The sequence below is a fragment of the Hyperolius riggenbachi genome, chromosome 4 (assembly GCF_040937935.1).
Source record: "Hyperolius riggenbachi isolate aHypRig1 chromosome 4, aHypRig1.pri, whole genome shotgun sequence".
Taxonomy (NCBI): Eukaryota; Metazoa; Chordata; class Amphibia; order Anura; family Hyperoliidae; genus Hyperolius; species Hyperolius riggenbachi.
Genome location: NC_090649.1, coordinates 46,722,388 through 46,742,446, shown reverse-complemented (window position 1 = coordinate 46,742,446; position 20,059 = coordinate 46,722,388). Strand labels below are relative to the sequence as shown.

At 43.9% G+C, this 20,059-nt stretch overlaps 1 protein-coding gene across 1 annotated transcript in view; it reads right to left on the bottom strand.

Annotated features, from left to right (window-relative positions):
* Positions 1-20,059, bottom strand: part of LOC137570340 (cysteine-rich secretory protein 1-like) — an 82,790-nt gene that overhangs the window by 62,355 nt on the left and 376 nt on the right. The window contains exons 2-3 of the mRNA XM_068278988.1: positions 13,080-13,160; positions 6,490-6,573 (exon numbers count right to left, since the gene is read on the bottom strand). The gene's annotated coding sequence lies outside the window, so the exon portion shown is untranslated. The remainder of the gene's footprint in view (positions 1-6,489; positions 6,574-13,079; positions 13,161-20,059) is intronic.

The following is a 20,059-nucleotide window of genomic DNA, read 5'->3' as shown; positions in this document are numbered from 1 at the left end:
ATAGGTAGCCAGGTATGGGTGCCCCCAGGATAGGTAGCCAGGTATGGGTGCCCCCAGGATAGGTAGCCAGGTATGGGTGCCCCCAGGATAGGTAGCCAGGTATAGGTGACCCCAGGATAGGTAGCCAGGTATAGGTGACCCCAGGATAGGTAGCCAGGTATAGGTGACCCCAGTACAGGTAACCAAGTATTGTTTACCCCATTAAAGGTAGCCAGATATAAGTGCCCCCAGTATAGGTTAGACAGGTATACTTTTCCCAGTATAGGTAGCCAGGTATAGCTGCCCCCCGTATAGGTTAGCCAGGTATAGATGCAGGGGGGGGGACAGCAGGCACATAGGGACTCAGCCGCAGGGAGGGGTGTCTGACTCCTCCCTCCCTCTCCTCAGGACCCCCTCCGTGCTCCACTCTCCATAGCAGGAATTTGTGGGCAGCGATAGCTGTCTTTTACTCACCTTCCGTGCTCTATGTGAAGATCATGTGACACCGGGCTTGTCTGTCTTCAGTGCCACTTACTACTTCCGCTATTCAGGAAGTCATGCGGCGCTGGAGACGGAGCAGCCTGGCAGCATGTGATCTTCGCATTCGCACCCAAAGGTGAGTAAAAGACCGCTACCATTGGCCATACATTTCTGCAATGGAGAGGGTCCTGAGGAGAGGGAAGGAGGAGTCGGGGCCCCCCTCCCTTCTGCTCTGTTCCTTTGTGCCCGCTGCTTCCCCCTCCCTCACTGCGCCCCAAGTGGACATCCGCCTCAACCACCCCTAGAAAGTGGCTGTAGTGATGTATGTTACATTTTGCGTACATTTTCGAAATCATGGTCATATGTAATTACAATTTGGAGAATCTATTGATTTTATGTAATCGGTTCATAATTTTGCACAATTTTCAAATAGTTTTATGTCCATTTTAGAGGTTAATAGTAAAGCCGCCATACATACTATCATCATCACAATTAAGGCTGTCTTTGGATGATACTTTTTGCTAAGAATTATTTTACTCTAAATACATTTTAATAATATGCAAGGGGCACTTAAAGAGACACTGAAGCGAAAAAAAAAAATATGATATAATGAATTGGTTGTGTACTATGAATAATTACTAGAAGATTAGCAGCAAAGAAAATATTCTCATACTTTTATTTTCAGGTATATAGTGTTTTTCTAACATTGCATCATTATATAATATGTACAGATTACACAACACTCAGCATTCAAAATGAGTCTTTCAGAGCAGTCTGTGAAGTAATGACCTCTCCTCTAGCAGAGAAAAAGTAAATAGTCCAGGAACAGTTGAGATAATAAAAGTCAGATAACAGCCCTCTCCATGACTAACTTAGTCGGAGAGCTTAATGGCTTGTTTGCATAGAGATAACAACTGGAGTTTCTCAACTCTTCCTGTACTGGAAACAATTACACTGATGTATCTGATCTTAATGTTTTATTTCTTAGCTGTGCTACACATACAAATCATAATATCATCATTTTTTTTTCCGCTTCAGTGTCTCTTTAAGGGCCAATCGGCGGCCATAGCCCCTTAAGAGAAAGTGTGAATAGGGCCTTGCTGTAACATAGATTGTAGTGTAACTATTTCAACTAATGTACCCTTCTTAAACTTGAAGATTGTATACAAATGTAAGCAGACTGCAGAGTGGTGCAGCAGAAGTGTGCTGGGCCCATAACCCAGAGGTTGATGGATCGAAACCATCCTCTGCTAGGCATGATTTCATTTTTGCACCTCGCTTTATTGTATGGGCAAAACGGTTTCCATAGCCCTGTAAGAGAAAGTGTAATAAGGACCCTGCCGTAACATAGATATTACTGTAGCTAAGACTACTCCTGGGCCTTTCTTGTAGTTGAAGAGATGAGTGAACTGTGACACCACACTTAAAAGCAAAACAAAACAAAAAAACAGCAAACAGAGAAGTTTCCCCATATTGGAGCATTGGATTTGGTAAAGTCTTAAGTCAATGGCCTCAATTCACTAAGATCATGCTGGAGATAATAAGGCAAGAGAAAACTTACCTCCACACAGTAAGAGAGTTATCTTATCTCTTCATTCCTTACAATACCTCTTCTGTAGTTAATTTACCTCCTCTGTAGTTAAGTTACCTCCTCTGTAGTTAAGTTACCTCCTCTGTAGTTAAGTTACCTCCTCTGTAGTTATTTTCACACGCAGTTAATGAACAGCCTGCCTTTAACTCTGGCGTTATTTTAAGGATTAAAGAGTTAACTTAAAGACAGAAGAGTTAACTTTAGGTTTGCCTGAGGTAAAATGTTTCCTGAATACTACATGCCTTATCACCATGGTAACAACTCTAGAAGAGTTATTAAAGACAGGAAATAAGCTTAGTGAATTGAGGCCATTGTGTTGTAAGACACAAGTAAGCTTCAGGTTAGCAGGAATGGTTGCATGGCCACCTAGCTTTTCATCCTTCCGAGGCCAGCTAGGCTGGCTTCAGCCTGTAGTGTTGGTGGTATAGTGGTGAGCATAGCTGCCCTCTAAGCAGTTGACCTGGGTTCAATTCCTCGACAATGTATGTGAGTATGCTTTTGACATCCTACAAATCCCTGGAAGTCAAGAACCTCCTCTGGAAAGGGAGGAAGAATTACACTTCCTGATGGATGTATACACATGCAAGATGTTGTAAAGTAGTTTAGGCCTGCAATTCAACATTCAATGTGATTTCTGACCTAGTTAAAACAGTAGTTTGCGTCAAATCTAGGTTTTTTATTGAGATTTTTGACATGTATCTCACTCAACCATGTCTCCGTCCAGGTATATAGTGGTGGCAGGATAGTGTAATGGTTAAGGGCTCTGCCTCTGACACAGGAGACCTGGGTTCAAATCTCGGCTCTGCCTGTTCAGTAAGCCAGCACCTATTCAGTAGGAGACCTTGGGCAAGACTCCCTAACAATGCTACTGCCTATAGAGTGCATCCTAGTGGCTGCAGCTCTGGCGCTTTGAGTCCGCCAGGAGAAAAGCGTGATATAAATGTTCTGTGTTTGTTTGTTTGTATTAGACTGCTTGAAACATCTTTTCCATCATTTTTCTGGCCTGCATAATTTTTTCTAAATTTCCAAGTTCGGCTCTCCATTGAAGTCTATTGCGATTCGCGAAAGTTCGCACAAACCGAACTTTCACGGTAGGTTCACCGACAGGGTTCGCGAACCTAAAATCGGAGGTTCGGCCCATCTCTAATTAATAGCTCTATTGGATCAGAAGGCATAGGATCCATCTATACAGTACATGTTTACTGCTTCCATTCTCTTCCGTTCCGATGAGTGGACTGCAGAGTTGTGTGGTACACGAACATGTTGAAGAACAGATGTGTCATACATTGCATGCTATGTATGGCAAGTCTACATGGGAGCAGGAAAAAAGGGCGCCTGCTGAGGGTGGATGTAAAGGGCGCCGCCATTGACTCTAATGCAATTATCGTTAATACGGCGAAAAAAAGGTGCTGCAAAAAATAACGTTAACGTCATTAGAACATTATAGTTTTTGAAGTAGTTTTTGTTTTAGAAGCTTGCAGTGTTATAATTTTTATCACATTTCGTTTATATGTACAGATTTTACATTATCAAAGATATTATTGTTTCTATGTGTAAAAGGGTGTTTCTGCAAAGGGAGTGATTAGGGTTAGGCACCACCAGGGGGAGTGGTTAGGGTTAGGCCCCATCTGGGTGACGGTTAGTTTTAGGCAATACCAGGGGTGGTGGTTAGGTTTAGGCACCACCACAGGGGTGGTTAGGGCTGGGCACCACCAGGAGGGTTAGGGTTAGGCAACACCGGGGCGGTGGTTAGTGTTAGGCACCACTAAAGGGGGTGGTTAGTTTTAGGCAGCACCAGGGGAGGATTCTATGTGAGGGTAGGGTTGGCTTAAGCTGTATTGTTGAATTACGTAACCATTTTTAACACTAATATATCTTTTCATTATTATTTCCCGTCTGTAATTACAATGGTATTTATCGTTAACCAAGTTTGACAACGATGTTTATCGTTATCAGATTTTGTTATCAGCCAGCGCCATTTCGTTATCCAGCCGGGCCCTTTTTTCACTGCGCCCTTTTTTCATGCACGCATCTGCATACCTCACAACTTTTTGCGATAAGAAAGAGGGACACTTTAAACAAGACAAGACAAACATTTATATTGCGCTTTTCTCCTTGCGGCCTCAAAGCGCCAGAGCAGAGCAGCAGCCACTAGGGTGCGCTCTATTGGCAGTAGCAGTGTAAGGGAGACTTGCCAAAGGTCTCCTACTGAATTAGTGCTGGCTTACTGAACAGGCAGAGCCGAGATTCAAACCCTGGTCTCCTGTGTCAGAGGCAGAGCCCTTAACCATCACACCATCAGCCAACTGCACCCCTGTCACACTCTAACCACAACTTTTTGAGATAAGAAAGAGGGACACTCTAACCACACCCCTAACACACCCCTCCTCGTGCATATCACAAAGAATTCAAAGAATTTAAAAGCCAAAGGTGTAGTTGTATCATTCAAACCGCACTAGCGGTTTTCCTTCATTTTAAAATTTTAAAATAAGTAATATATTAATTTAAAGTATGGGAATAAAGTTTAGAGACAATTAAACACAATTTTCAGTAGAAAAATACATATATTTTCATAAATTTGCACATCAGCTCTGAAAAGGGGACAAATGAGGAAGAAATAACGACAGAGGGATTTGGTTCCCAAAAAAAAGAGACACTGAAGCGAAAAAAAAAATATGATATAATGAATTGGTTGTGTACTATGAATAATTACTAGAAGATTAGCAGCAAAGAAAATATTCTCATATTTTTATTTTCAGGTATATAGTGTTTTTTCTAACATTGCATCATTCTCTAATATGTGCAGATTACACAACACTCAGCATTCAAAATGAGTGTTTTTTTTCTCTGCATTCAATCTTTATTTTGACTTTTTGATTCTTAGGATTGAATTATAAATTCTTTAGAAATTATTATTTTTACTATTTTTCTAACATCTTCTGTGACAAGCAAGCACAATAAAAAGAAAACACATGTGTACGGCATACTTTGTACAATTGAAATATAGATGGGACAGCCAATAAATATAGCCATACCAAGATACTCTAGAAGATAGAGACAAAAACCTCTTTCAAGGCATGAGATCAGTTTAGCAAAGTACACAAGTAGAGTTAAACATTTGATAAATTACCAACATTTTTGAACATTTCAAGTCATTGCAGACTTGTTCAGAAAAAAAAAATATCTTACATTAGCTTCTTCAGTGAACAATTAATTGACTTTAGATTTTAAAAGGATCAGCCCAATGACTACCAACCGAACCCTCGTGACTGAATTTATTTTGCTCGGATTTTCAAAAAGTTTGAAGACAAATATTATACTTTTTGTGCTGTTTTTGATTATCTATCTTATTTCGGTTTTGGGGAACATTCTGATAATGTTCATAGTCCTAATTAACTCACAGTTACACATTCCAATGTATTTTTTCCTTTGTATTTTATCGATTGTAGACTTGTGCAATTCAACATCTGCTGTACCTCGTTTACTCTCCGACCTTCTGACTGGTCATAATTCAATCTCTTGGTGCTTGTACAATACAGTTCTTCACTGTACTTCTTATGGGAGGTACAGAGTCTCTGCTCCTTGCCCTCATGGCTTATGACCGCTATGTGGCCATCTGTCATCCACTACGTTATACAATTCTCATGAGATGGAGTGTATGTTATCGACTCACTGCCTTTGTTTGGATAGCAAGCTTTGTCATATTTATAATTCCCCCGCTTGCAATGCCAACGGCTCTGTGTAATCCAAACCACATCAACCATTTTATGTGTGAAGTTCTAGCCATCATTCAACTGGCTTGTAGTAGTATTTATTTAAGTCAAATCGTAATGTCAATTACTTGCTTCTTTGCTTTATTGCTCCCCTTTCTATTGGTTATAATTTCATACATATATATTATATCATCAGTATGAGTCTTTCAGAGCAGTCTGTGAAGTAATGACCTCTCCTCTAGCAGAGGAAAAGTAAACAGTTCAATTACAGTTGAGATAATAAAAGTCAGATAACAGCCCTCTCCACGACTAAGTAAGTCGGAGAGCTTAATAGCTTTTTTGCATAGAGATAACAACTGGAGTTTCTCAACTCTTCCTGTACTGGAAACAATTACACTGATGTATCTGATCTTAATGTTTTTTATCTTAGCTGTACTACACATACAAATCATAATATCATCATTTTTTTTTCGCTTCAGTGCCTCTTTAAGAGCTATGTGTCTGTAACAGACAGAACAGACAGAACAGAACAGAGTCTTTGTGACAAAGGGTTAATGCCATGCAGGTCGGTGACAGTGCATCTGCTGTTTTGTGCTAGTGTGGACCGTGTCTAAAAGATTGAGTCATTCAGCTGACTCAATAAAAACATGATTATTTTTTAAGCTTACGAGACAAAACAAAAATTAACAGAATGTATGGTAGCAAGTTTTACAAAGTGCAACATACCCCACCAGGTTGATGCTGATCACCTGAATCTGATTGCTGTTCGTCAGATCCACCTACAGAGTCATGTGCATCGGACGATTCTCCCTGTAAGATAAATATATAGAGAAATACTTGCTAGAAAATACTGTAGTCAAGTTTAAAGTGTGGCTTTTGCTGGACCTCAGTCTCAGAGTGAAAATATTCTTATAGAAAGCAGTAACTGCAGCCTGTGTTAGAAATCTTATGAGAGTTTGAGGGAATCAAGAATGAGATTTATGGACTGTGGCCAAACAAAATTGGCTCCAGAAGTCAACCTCATGAGTTGTCAGTGTGACTTAGCTGTGGATTTATGTGCAGTGATCTAGTCCACATTCATTTCTGATCATGGGAGGTGCACTACTGTGCTAAAGAGAAAAACGGTACAGGAGGTAGAGGCCTGCGCGGGTCCACTTTTTCATACCCACACCCGACCGGTGACCCGCTACCCGCACCTGACCCGCGACCCGCTTTTTGGTGAGTTTGAAACCCGCAACCCAACCCGCACCTGCAGAACCGCTACTCGCACCCGACCTGCGACCCGCAGGCTCGCTACCCGACCCGCTACCCGCGACCCGCTTTTTAAAAAACAAATTTTCTAAATTGCACATTTCCATAGTTGTCCCCAGTGTTGCCAGCATAGTTGTTCCCAGTGTAGCCAGCATAGTTGTCCCCCAGTGTAGCCAGCATAGTTGTCCCCCAGTGTTGCCAGCATAGTTGTCCCCCAGTGTAGTCAGCATAGTTGTCCTCCAGTGTAGCCAGCATAGTTGTTCCCAGTGTAGCCAGCATAGTTGTCCCCCAGTGTAGCTAGCATAGTTGTCCCCCAGTGTAGCCAGCATAGTTGTCCCCCAGTGTAGCCAGCATAGTTGTCCCCCAGTGTAGCCAGCATAGTTGTCCCCCAGTGTAGCCAGCATAGTTGTCCCCCAGTGTAGCCAGCATAGTTGTCCCCCAGTGTAGCCAGCATAGTTTTCCCCCAGTGTAGCCAGCATAGTTGTCCCCCAGTGTAGCCAGCATAGTTGTCCCCCAGTGTAGTCAGCATAGTTGTCCTCCAGTGTAGCCAGCATAGTTGTCCCCCAGTGTAGCCAGCATAGTTGTCCCCCAGTGTAGCCAGCATAGTTTTCCCCCAGTGTAGCCAGCATAGTTGTCCCCCAGTGTAGCCAGCATAGTTGTCCCCCAGTGTAGCCAGCATAGTTGTCCCCCAGTGTAGCCAGCATAGTTTTCCCCCAGTGTAGCCAGCATAGTTGTCCCCCAGTGTAGCCAGCATAGTTGTCCCCGATTGTAGCTAGCATAGTTGTCCCCCAGTGTAGCTAGCATAGTTGTCCCCCAGTGTAGCCAGCATAGTTGTCCCCCAGTGTAGCCAGCATAGTTGTCCCCCAGTGTAGCTAGCATAGCTGCCCCCCAGTGTAGCTAGCATAGTTGTCCCCAGTCAGGGCCAGAGCCCCCCCTCCTCTCTCCCTGCGGGTTTGCGGGAGGAGGATTACTCACCTTCTAACTTTCGTTCCAAGCGCTGGCAGCGTCCCCTCATCCCAGGTCTCCGCCTTCAATGCTGCCCACTGTGCTTCCGCCAATCAGGAAGCACAGTGGGTGGCATTGAAGGCGGAGACCTGTGACGAGGGGACGCTGCCAGCGCTTGGAACGGAAGTTAGAAGGTGGGACAACCACCCGCAGCGCCGCCGCTATTCTGGAGGGGGAGGGAGATGAAGGAGGGGACCCAGGTGAGGGAGTTCTGGCCCCCCTCCCTGTCGCTGTCCCAACTGCCCCTCCTGGCGCTGCTTCCCCTCCTCACTACCCACACCTGCAGGCCGCTACCCGCAACCCTACCCGCACCCGTAACTCGCTACCCGCACCCGACCCGCAACTGCAGCAAAAGTCAATTCGGGTGCCTGACCCGCATTTTGGGTTACCCACGGGTACCCGACCCGCTGCAGGCATCTAACAGGAGGCCTCATCATCCTTACAGAGATGATAACAGAGGCAGCATTGATCAAACTATACAGGAGGCCTCACCAGTCTTCGACAGATGGTACAGGAGGCCTAATCGCTCCAAATATTCTGGTACAGGAGGCCACATGATCCCTAATCAGATGGTACAGCAGGCCTCATCCCAAGGCAGATGATACAGTAGGTTTCATTATCCCTAATAATATAGTAACAGTGCCTATAATCCTATATACCATTTTCTGTTGCGATATCACTGCAATATTCAGACAGAAAGCTGGTCAGACTCCTCCTCCTATTCAATTATCAGAAAGTCTTGGACATGGCAGCAGCCAGTCATTTCCCATGCTTGCTTACTTTTTGAGATGAGAAAGAGGGACACTTAAGCCACGCCCCTGCTACACCCATAACCATGCTCCTGGCACACCCCTAGCCACGCATACCATAAAGATTTCATAAGAAAATTATGTAGTTTTATAATTCAAACCACACTGGCCCTTTCTTTCCTGATTAATTTTCCATCATATTGACATTTTAAAGTTAGTAATATATCAATTTAAAGGATATGAATCAAACACATTTTTAAGTAGAGAAATATATATATAATTAGAGATATATATACTAGCTGGTCGCCCGGCGTTGCCCGGGTATGTAATTGGCTAGTGTTACCTCTGCCCACTTTTTCTAATCCTAACATACAATTACTCAATGATGACCTAGTTTGTGAGCTTTGTGGTCTTTGGCATCAATAATTGGCATTGAAATGAAATAAATCTAATTGGCTGTGGCTCCACTCCTTTGAAAATCAATAGGTGGATTTTGATTGGCTTTTGTAGGCTCCACCCACTTTTCTGAATATTAATCCCAGTCACCCAGTGACCAACTGTGCAAAGTTTGAGAACCTTGCCATTGACAGAGTAAGAAAAACAAAAGTTTGCCTTCTTAAAACAGAAAGAATTTGCGATAATTCAGGTTGGAGTGAGCTTAAAATGTCTCCCAGTGCATCAGTGTTGAATATATGCAAATTAACCATTGTTACTTTTAAAAGCTAAACACACCTCTAGAACTGATGTATCAGTTTGTTAATTTGTACAGAGCCATAATAATCCAACATGCACACAGACTGTTTTGGATTGTTTGATCCTCATCAGTGCATGGCATAGATTAATTTGGCTCTATGCAGTAGGGCTTGTAACACCGAGAGGTACAGACTAACCAGCAAGCTCATGGTGACCCAAAACTCATTGGAGTGTGTAAGGGACTACAATGGTCCTAAAAGCCCCCTTACTAAGATGTTAAGAAAAACAAAAGTTTGCTTTCTTAAAACAGAAAGAATTTGCAATAATTCAGGTTGGAGTGAGCTTGAGATGTCTCCCAGTGCATCACTGCTGAATATATGCAAATTAACCATTGTGCACTTAGAAGCTAAACACACTTCCAGTGTAACAGTGTAAGAATGGCTGCATTTTACATTTTCCAGTGAAATTTGTATTTGTCTCCGCCCCCTTTTTGGTTATAGGAATAAAAAGTATCCTATACTTTATTCCAGGTAATGTACTATGTGTGTGTCAAATTTCAGTTTACATTCTAGCAGTGAAATTTGTATTTTTCTCCACCCACTGATGTCCTAATGTTTCCCGGGTATGTATTTGGCTGCTGTTGACTGTGGCCACTTTTTCTAACTCGAACACACAATTGTCAATAGTCAATGACCAAGTTTGTGAGATTTGTGGTCTTTGGCATGAATAATTTTCATTGAAATGAAACACATCTGATTTGCTGTTTGTGGCCCCACCCCTTTTCTAAATATTTAACGCCAGTCACCGAATGATCAACTGTACCAGGTTTGAGGCTTGTGCCATTAACAGTGCAAAAATGGCGGCAATTAAATATTTGCCTTGAAAATCAATAGGTAAATTGTGATTGTTTTTTGTAGGCTCCACCCACTTTTCTGAATATTAATCCCAGTCACCCAGTGACCAACTGTGCAAAGTTTTAGAACCCTACAATTTATAGTGTAAGAATGGCTGCAGTTTACATTTTCCCAGTGAAATTTGTGTTTGTCTCCGCCCACTGATGACTTGGCATTGCCCAGGTATGTATTTGGCTGGTGTTGGCTCCGCCCACTTTTTCTAACCCTAACACAAAATTACTTAATGACCAAGTTTGTGAGCTTTGCGGTCTTTGGCATCAATAATTTGCATTGAAATAAAATAAATCTGATTGGCTGTGGCTCCACCCCTTTTCTGAATTTGCACCCCAATCACCCAATGGCCAACTGTACCAGGTACAGGTGATTAACAGTGCAAGAATGACATCAATGAAATATTCCCCTTAAAGATTAATAGGTGGATTTTGATTGGCTTTTGTAGGCTCCACCCACTTTTCTGAATATTAATCTCAGTCACCCAGTGACCAACTGTGCAAAGTTTGAGAACCCTACCATTAATAGTGTAAGATTTGCTGCAGTTTACATTTTCTCAGTGAAATTTGTTTTTGTCTCCGCCTACAGATGTCCCGGCATTGCCCGATTATGTATTTGGCTGGTGTTTGCTGTGCCCACTTTTCCTAACCCTAACACACAATTACTCAATTACTCAATGACCAAGTTTGTGAGCTTTGCGGTCTTTGGCATAAATAACCTGCATTAAAATGAAACCAATCAGATTGGCTGTTTGGGGCTCCACCCCCTTATATAAATTTAAACCCCAGTCACGCAATGATCAACTGTACCAGGTTTGAGGCTTGTGCCATTAACAGTGCAAGAATGGCAGCAATGAAATATTCCCCTGGAAAATCAATAGGTAATTTTTGATTGTTTTTCGTAGGCTCCACCCACTTTTCTGAATATTAACCCCAGTCACCCAGTAACCAACTGTGCAAAGTTTGAGAACCCTACCATTAACAGTGTAAGAATGGCTGCTGTTTACATTTTCCCAGTAGAATTTGTATTTGTCTCCGCCCACTTATGACCCTGCGTTGCCCGCTTATGTATTTGGCTGGTGTTGGCTGTGCCCACTTTCCTAACCCTAACACACAATTAATCAATTACTCAATTACCAAGTTTGTGAGCTTTGCGGTGTTTGGCAACAATAATTTGCATTGTAATGAAACAAATCTGATTGGCTATTTGTGGCTCCACCCCCTTTCTGAAATTGAACCCCAGTCACCCAATGATCAACTATACCAGGTTTGAGGCTTGTGCCATTAACAGTGCAAGAATGGCAGAAATATTCCCCTTGAAAATCGACCAACTGTGCAAAGTTTGAGAACTCTACCATTAACAGTGTAAGAAAAACAAAAGTTTGCTTTCTTAAAACAGAAAGAATTTTTGATAATTCAGGTTGGAGTGAGCTTAAAATGTCTCCCAGCGCTTCACTGTTGAATATATGCATATTAACCATTGTTACCCTTAGAAGCTAAACACACCTCCAGAACTGCTGGAATGCAATGATGTGTCAGATTGTTAATTTGTACAGAGCCATAAAAATCCAACATGCATACAGACTGTTTTGGATTGTTTGATCCTCATCAGTGCATGGCATGGATTAATTTGGCTCTATGCAGTAGGGCTTGTAACACCGAAAGGTACAGACTAACCAGCAAGCTCATGGTGACCCAGAACTCATTGGAGTGTGTAAGGGACTACAATGGTCCTAAAAGCCCCCTTACTAAGATGTTAAGAAAAACAAAAGTTTGCTTTCTTAAAACAGAAATAATTTGCGATAATTCAGGTTGGAATGAGCTTGAGATGTCTCCCAGTGCATCACTGCTGAATATATGCAAATTAACCATTCTACCCTTAGAAGCTAAACACACCTCCAGTGTAACAGTGTAAGAATGGCTGCAGTTTACATTTTCCAGTGAAATTTGTATTTGTCTCTTTTTGGTTATGAGAATAAAAAATATCCTATACTTTATTCCAGGTAATGTACTATGTGTGTGCCAAATTTCATTCAAATCCGTTCAGCCGTTTTTTTCGTGATCGAGTAACAAACATCCAAACATCCGAACTTTCCCATGTATTATATTAGTAGGATATATATATATACATAGAAAGAGGGACAAAGTCCTGAAAGAGGGACAAATGAGGAGGACAGAGGGACAGGGCTCCCAAAGAGTGACTGTCCCTCCAAAAGAGGAACATTTGGGAGTTATGCATTTCCTGTCAGCGCAGATCACCAGTTACAGCCCACCTCCTTGCTATGCTGCTGAGATATTAACTCTTTCTGGCCAGCACTGCAGCTTATCAGAATTTTATAACAACAGAAATGTTCTGTAGATGCAGACAGTGTTAGACACAAGTAGAAGGAGAAGGGGCAGGGAGAGCTGGTCCATAGCTTGGAAACATAGAATACCCTGCCAGGACCATGCTTTCTGGAGGGATTTCTGGGTCATGTGACTGACTTTTCTAATGGAAGCCCTATCACCATGACAAACTCCATACCTATTGGCCAGCTGTCTTCAGGCCAAAGATCATACTGGGCATTATGGGATGGACATTTACCCAGTTGTGAAGCGTGCCCTGGTGAACTAATGTCTCTAGTGACAATAACAAATCTTTTTAGGGGAATTAGAGATTTCACTCAGGTGAAGATATTACAGACATGATAGTTATTTTAGAAAAAGCAACTTACGTCATTGCTCAACTCCTGAGAGCTGTCTGACCCTTGTCCATGGTCATGGTCACTATCACCATCACTGGCTGGCTGCTCATCCTGTAAGATAAATATATCCAGGTAAATGTTTTTGATTGGTCAATTCTATCAATATACCATTTATGTTGTAGCTACAATCCTGCCTAATTATGATTTAGGGGGAGGCTCTGCCTAGTTATGATTTAGGGGAGGCTCTGCCTAATTATGATGTAGGAGAAGGTTCTGCCTAATTATGATTTAGGGGAGGCTCTGCCTAATTATGATTTAGGGGGAGGCTCTGCCTAGTTATGATTTAGGGGGAGGCTCTGCCTAATTATGATGTAGGGGGAGGCTCTGCCTAATTATGATGTAGGGGGAGGCTCTGCCTAATTATGATGTAGGAGAAGGTTCTGCCTAATTATGATTTAGGGGGAGGCTCTGCCTAATTATGATTTAGGGGAGGCTCTGCCTAATTATGATTTAGGGGAGGCTCTGCCTAATTATGATTTAGGGGGAGGCTCTGCCTAATTATGATTTAGGGAGAGGCTCTGCCTAATTATGATTTAGGGGGAGGCTCTGCCTAATTTTGATTTAGGTGGAGGCTCAGCCTAATTATGGTTTAGGGGGAGGCTCTGCCTAATTATGATTTAGGGGGAGGCTCTGCCTAATTATGATTTAGGGGGAGGCTCTGCCTAATTATGATTTAGGGGAGGCTCTGCCTAATTATGATTTAGGGGGAGGTTCTGCCTAATTATGATTTAGGGGGAGGCTCTGCCTTATTATGATTTAGGGGGAGGCTCGGCCTAATTATGGTTTAGGGTGAGGCTCTGCCTAATTATGATTTAGGGGGAGGTTCTGCCTAATTATGATTTAGGGGGAGGCTCTGCCTAGTTATGATTTAGGGGGAGGCTCTGCCTAGTTATGATTTAGGGGGAGGCTCTGCCTAATTATGATTTAGGGGAGGTTTTGCCTAATTATGATTTAGGAGGAGGCTCTGCCTAGTTATGATTTAGGGGGAGGCTCTGCCTAGTTATGATTTAGGGGGAGGCTCTGCCTATTTATGATTTAGGGGAGGTTCTGCCTAATTATGATTTATGGGGAGGCTCTGCCTAATTATGATTTAGGGGGAGGCTCTGCCTAATTATGATTTAGGGGGAGGCTCTGCCTAGTTATGATTTAGGGGGAGGCTCTGCCTAGTTATGATTTAGGGGAGGCTCTGCCTAATTATGATGTAGGGGAGGCTCGGCCTAATTATGATGTAGGGGGAGGCTCTGCCTAATTATGGTTTAGGGGGAGGCTCTGCCTAATTATGATGTAGGGGGAGGCTCTGCCTAATTATGATTTAGGAGAAGGTTCTGCCTAATTATGATTTAGGGGAGGCTCTGCCTAATTATGATTTAGGGGAGGCTCTGCCTAATTATGATTTAGGGGAGGCTCTGCCTAATTATGATTTATGGGGAGGCTCTGCCTAATTGTGATTTAGGAGGAGGTTCTGCCTAATTATGATTTAGGGGGAGACTCTGCCTAATTTTGATTTAGGAGAAGGTTCTGCCTAATTATGATTTAGGGGAGGCTTTGCCTAATTATGATTTAGGGAAGGCTCTGCCTAATTATGATTTAGGGGAGGCTCTGCCTAATTATGATTTATGGGGAGGCTCTGCCTAATTATGATTTAGGAGGAGGTTCTGCCTAATTATGATTTAGGGGAGGCTCTGCCTAATTATGATTTAGGAGAAGGTTCTGCCTAATTATGATTTAGGTGGAGGCTCAGCCTAATTATGGTTTAGGGGGAGGCTCTGCCTAATTATGATTTAGGGGGAGGCTCTGCCTAATTATGATTTAGGGGGAGGCTCTGCCTAATTATGATTTAGGGGAGGCTCTGCCTAATTATGATTTAGGGGGAGGTTCTGCCTAATTATGATTTAGGGGGAGGCTCTGCCTAATTATGATTTAGGGGAGGCTCTGCCTAATTTTGATTTAGGTGGAGGCTCAGCCTAATTATGGTTTAGGGGGAGGCTCTGCCTAATTATGATTTAGGGGGAGGCTCTGCCTAATTATGATTTAGGGGGAGGCTCTGCCTAATTATGATTTAGGGGAGGCTCTGCCTAATTATGATTTAGGGGGAGGTTCTGCCTAATTATGATTTAGGGGGAGGCTCTGCCTTATTATGATTTAGGGGGAGGCTCGGCCTAATTATGGTTTAGGGTGAGGCTCTGCCTAATTATGATTTAGGGGGAGGCTCTGCCTAATTATGATTTAGGGGGAGGTTCTGCCTAATTATGATTTAGGGGGAGGCTCTGCCTTATTATGATTTAGGGGGAGGCTCGGCCTAATTATGGTTTAGGGTGAGGCTCTGCCTAATTATGATTTAGGGGGAGGTTCTGCCTAATTATGATTTAGGGGGAGGCTCTGCCTAGTTATGATTTAGGGGGAGGCTCTGCCTAGTTATGATTTAGGGGGAGGCTCTGCCTAATTATGGTTTAGGGTGAGGCTCTGCCTAATTATGATTTAGGGGGAGGTTCTGCCTAATTATGATTTAGGGGGAGGCTCTGCCTAGTTATGATTTAGGGGGAGGCTCTGCCTAGTTATGATTTAGGGGTAGGCTCTGCCTAATTATGATTTAGGAGAAGGCTCTGCCTAGTTATGATTTAGGGGGAGGCTCTGCCTAGTTATGATTTAGGGGGAGGCTCGGCCTAATTATGATGTAGGGGGAGGCTCGGCCTAATTATGATTTAGGGGAGGCTCGGCCTAATTATGATTTAGGGGAGGTTCTGCCTAATTATGATTTAGGAGGAGGCTCTGCCTAGTTATGATTTAGGGGGAGGCTATGCCTAATTATGATAGAAGAGGAGGGACTTTGCATGATTTGGAGGGGACACTGCCTTTTTATTATTGGGGCGGTTAAACTATGATTTGGAGGGGACTCTGCCCATTTATGTTGAGGGGCATTCTGCTGACTTACTTTTTTTCTTCTTCAAGAAGTGGGGCTTCCTCCAAGGTTTTGCTAGTCAGACCCACTGACATTGAGTTATGCCACCACTAGCTTCCAGTGCATTAAAGAGAACCCAAGGTGGGTTTTCAGAATCCTATTAGAGCACACAGAGGCTGGTTCTGCATACAATGACCAGCCTCTGTTGCTAGACTGTTCCCTTCCAGGCCCCCCTCCTGCACTCTTCTGTCTCCCATAAATCAAACTGCCATGCTAGCGAAATGCAGCATGTCGCTAGCCAGGTGTTTACTTGTAGATTGTCACTTTCCGCTGCTCCCCCGCCTCCTCTATATCGCCGCACCCTGCCTGCGTCCCTTCCCTCCAATCAGCTTACAGATGCAGGGAGGTGAGGGACGCAGGCGGTAAATGGCACTATAGAGGAGGCGGGGGAGCGGCGGAGAGTAACAGTCTGCATGTAAACAGCCTGCTCACAACGGTGCGTGTCGCTAGCACGGCTGTTTGATTTATGGGGGATTGCAGAGTGCATTGGGGTGGACAATATTGTAACAGAGGCTGGTCATTGTATGCAGAACCAGCCTCTGTGTGCTAATAGGGTTCTTAAAACCCACCTCGGGTTCTCTTTAAGATATTCAGTCATCTCAGTATAGAGACTTTTGTTCACTGATTGAGTTTGATTTTTATTTTCCATATTTGTTTCTATTAACCGCTTCAGGACAGCAGTGACAGCAATCTCCACCCTTTTTGTGGCCACATATTCCTGCCGGGACGTAGATTTCAATCACGGCCACAGCACCATCAGCTCGCTCTCACCGATCCCGCTGCTGTCCGTGTCCTTCCGCTGTTATGCCAACAGAAGAGCTTCTGTATATTGAACATGCCCAATTTAATTGGGCCCTGACCCAGTGATTGCTGTGAGTCAATCACAGCAATCACTTGTCTTAAAAGAGCACAGAGGATTCTGGTCTTAAAGGGGCCAGAGCCATCCGATCCCAAAGTAGTTAATTTATAAATAAACAAACAATGAAGAAAAAAAAAAACTTGCATCACCGCTACCAATGAGCTCAAACTTCACATAATCGTAAGTTTGCATCATGATGAGAAGGAGGAGAAAGAGGCACTGTAGTAGCAAAAATATATGGTACCTTTAATCCACGGTGTAACAGACAGCGGGGTACACAGTGGGGGTGAGGGGATGCCTGACAGCTGTTTCGCTAAGAAAGCTTCTTCAGAGGCAGATAAAGAACCCACTGCCTCTGTTTCATCTAGTGCCAGTCTTTGCCTCTCCATATTGCACACACGTAAGTTTGCATCATAATTCACAATTCCAATGCAAAATTACATCATCATACAATCATTCATTTTTTTGCCACCTTAATCAGGAACTGTAATTTTGCAATTATGCCTAATTTTGTGCCAAATTTAGCAGTTTATAGCAAAGTCCCCATACAACATGCTATTGTCACCAAAATTACTACATATGTTAAGGGAAACAGTGGGAACAAGTTAAAACATTTCCTTTCAAAAAGACCTTCTAGTTTGAGAAAATCGATTTTAAACATTTTAAACTTAATGACCGCCTAACGCCGATAGGTGGCGGCTGGTCGTAAGTGGGTTTCCATGGAAACGAGCGGCCGTTCCATGTCAGTTCACAGAGGGTGTCTCCGTGAACAGCCTGCGAGCCTCCGATCGCAGTTCTCAGGCTAATTGTAAACACCCGGGGAAAAAATCCCCGGTGTTCACAGCGTATGGCGCTGCTGTCGCAGCAGCGCCGTCAAGGAGATCGGCGATCCCTGGCCTCTGATTGGCCGGGGATCACCGGCATCTGATAGGCTGAAGCCTATCAGAAGCAGTACAGGACGAATCGCTGTCCTGTACCGTCCGTATAGAGAAGGGGAGGGAGGGAAAGAGAGGGAGGCAGAATATCGCTGCGGAGGGGGGCTTTGAGGAGCCCCCCCGCAAGGCACAAACAGGCGGCGGCGATCAGACCCCCCCAGCAGGACATCCCCCTACTGGGGAAAAAAGGGGGGAAGTCTGATCGCCCTGCCTACAACACGATCTGTGCTGGGGGCTGAAGAGCCCACCCAGCACAGTGCAGGGAAAAATCCCCTGGTCCTCAAGTGGTTACGGGAAAATATTTTTTAAGTTCGGTAAAATAATATTTTTGCACAGTTTAAAAACTATTTTTATTTTAATTATTAAAATCTATTTTCTCAAAAACTACACGGTAGTTTGTATGGGGGATTTGTTACTAACTTCTAAAGTTGGCATAAAATGACACGTAATCAGGTGGAAGCTCACTAGTATAAAACAAAAATAAAAATAAATAAAAGATGTAAAATTCACATGAAAAATGATAATATCAAGCACTAACATACCTAAAGTCAGTATTGCAGCGCACCCACCAAAATATCTAACACAGGTGGAGAACGTTTTATCTCGCTAGCATTGCAACCGATAGTACAGGAACTAATTCACACAACAAATGAGATGTGATCATTTTAACAATCAAGGCAGAATTATTATTTTGCTATAGAATTGTGTATTAGTGTGTCTTATACTGTATGTGTATTGCAACTTCTAGTTCAACAGTGACACCTAGTGGATGTGTCATCATTCAAGGTCAGCTTTATGCTAGCTATTAAAGAGAACCCGAGGTGGGATTTAATTATGTTAGTGGGGCACAGAGGCTGGTTGTGCACACTAAGACCAGCCTCTGTTGCCCCATGGTGTGCCTCCAGGACCCCCCTGCGCACCGCTATACCCCCCGCAGTGCTGGCGACACGCAGCGCGTCGCCAGCACAATGTTTACCTATGCGCTGTCAGTCAGCGCCGCTCCCCCGCCTCCTCCGCATCGGCGCTACCCGCCCGTGTCCCTTCCCTCCTATCAGCGGGAGGGAAGGGACATTGGCGGGTAGCGCCGATGCGGAGGAGGCGGGGGAGCGGCGCTGACTGACAGCGCATAGGTAAACATTGTGCTGCCGACGAGCTGCGTGTCGCCAGCACTGCGGGGGGTATAGCGGCGCGCAGGGGGGTCCTGGAGGCACACCATGGGGCAACGGAGGCTGGTGTTAGTGTGCACAACCAGCCTCTGTGCCCCAGTAACATAATTAAATCCCACCTCGGGTTCTCTTTAAACAAAAAAAAACAACAACAAAAAGATTTTCTGATGCAAAAGATGTCTTTTTCATTTTGATTATTTGCGGATTATCTACAGAAGTAGTGAGCAGCGCTGGAGACAGAGCAGCACTGCAGCATTTCATCATCGTATGGAGCCCAGAAGGTGAGTTTTTACTAGGACCACCCTTGCCTCTGCCGAACATTTCTGCAATGGAGGGGGATCACTGGGTTGGGGACACGAGGAGAGGGAGGGAGGAGTCGGACCCTCGAGAGTGTGCCGCTGCTCCCCCCTCCTTCACTGTAATACTCCAACCTGGGGAGGGCACCTATACCTGGCTAACCTATACTGGTGCACTTATGGCTGGTTAAACTATACTGGGACACCTATACCTGGCTTATCTATATTGGAGGCACCTATAGCTGATGGCTAACCTATACTGGGGCACCTATGGCTGGCTAACCTATACTGGGGCACCTATGGCTGGCTAACCTATACTGGGGCACCTATACCTGGCTAACCAGCTAACCTATACTGGTGCACCTATACCTGGCTAACCTATACTGGGGCACACATGGCTGGCTAACCTATACTTGGGCACCTATATCTGGCTAACCTTTACTGGGGTATCTATGGCTTGCTAACCTGTACTGGTGCACCTATACCTGGCTAACCTATACTGGTGCACCTATACCTGGCTAACCTATACTGGTGCACCTATACCTGGCTAACCTATACTGGTGCACCTATACCTGGCTAACCTATACTGGTGCACCTATACCTGGCTAACCTATACTTGGGCACCTATACCTGGCTAACCTATACTTTGGCACCTTAACCTGGATAACCTATACTGGGGGCACCTAAGGCTGGCTATCCTATACTGGGGTACCTATAGCTGGCTAACCTATACTA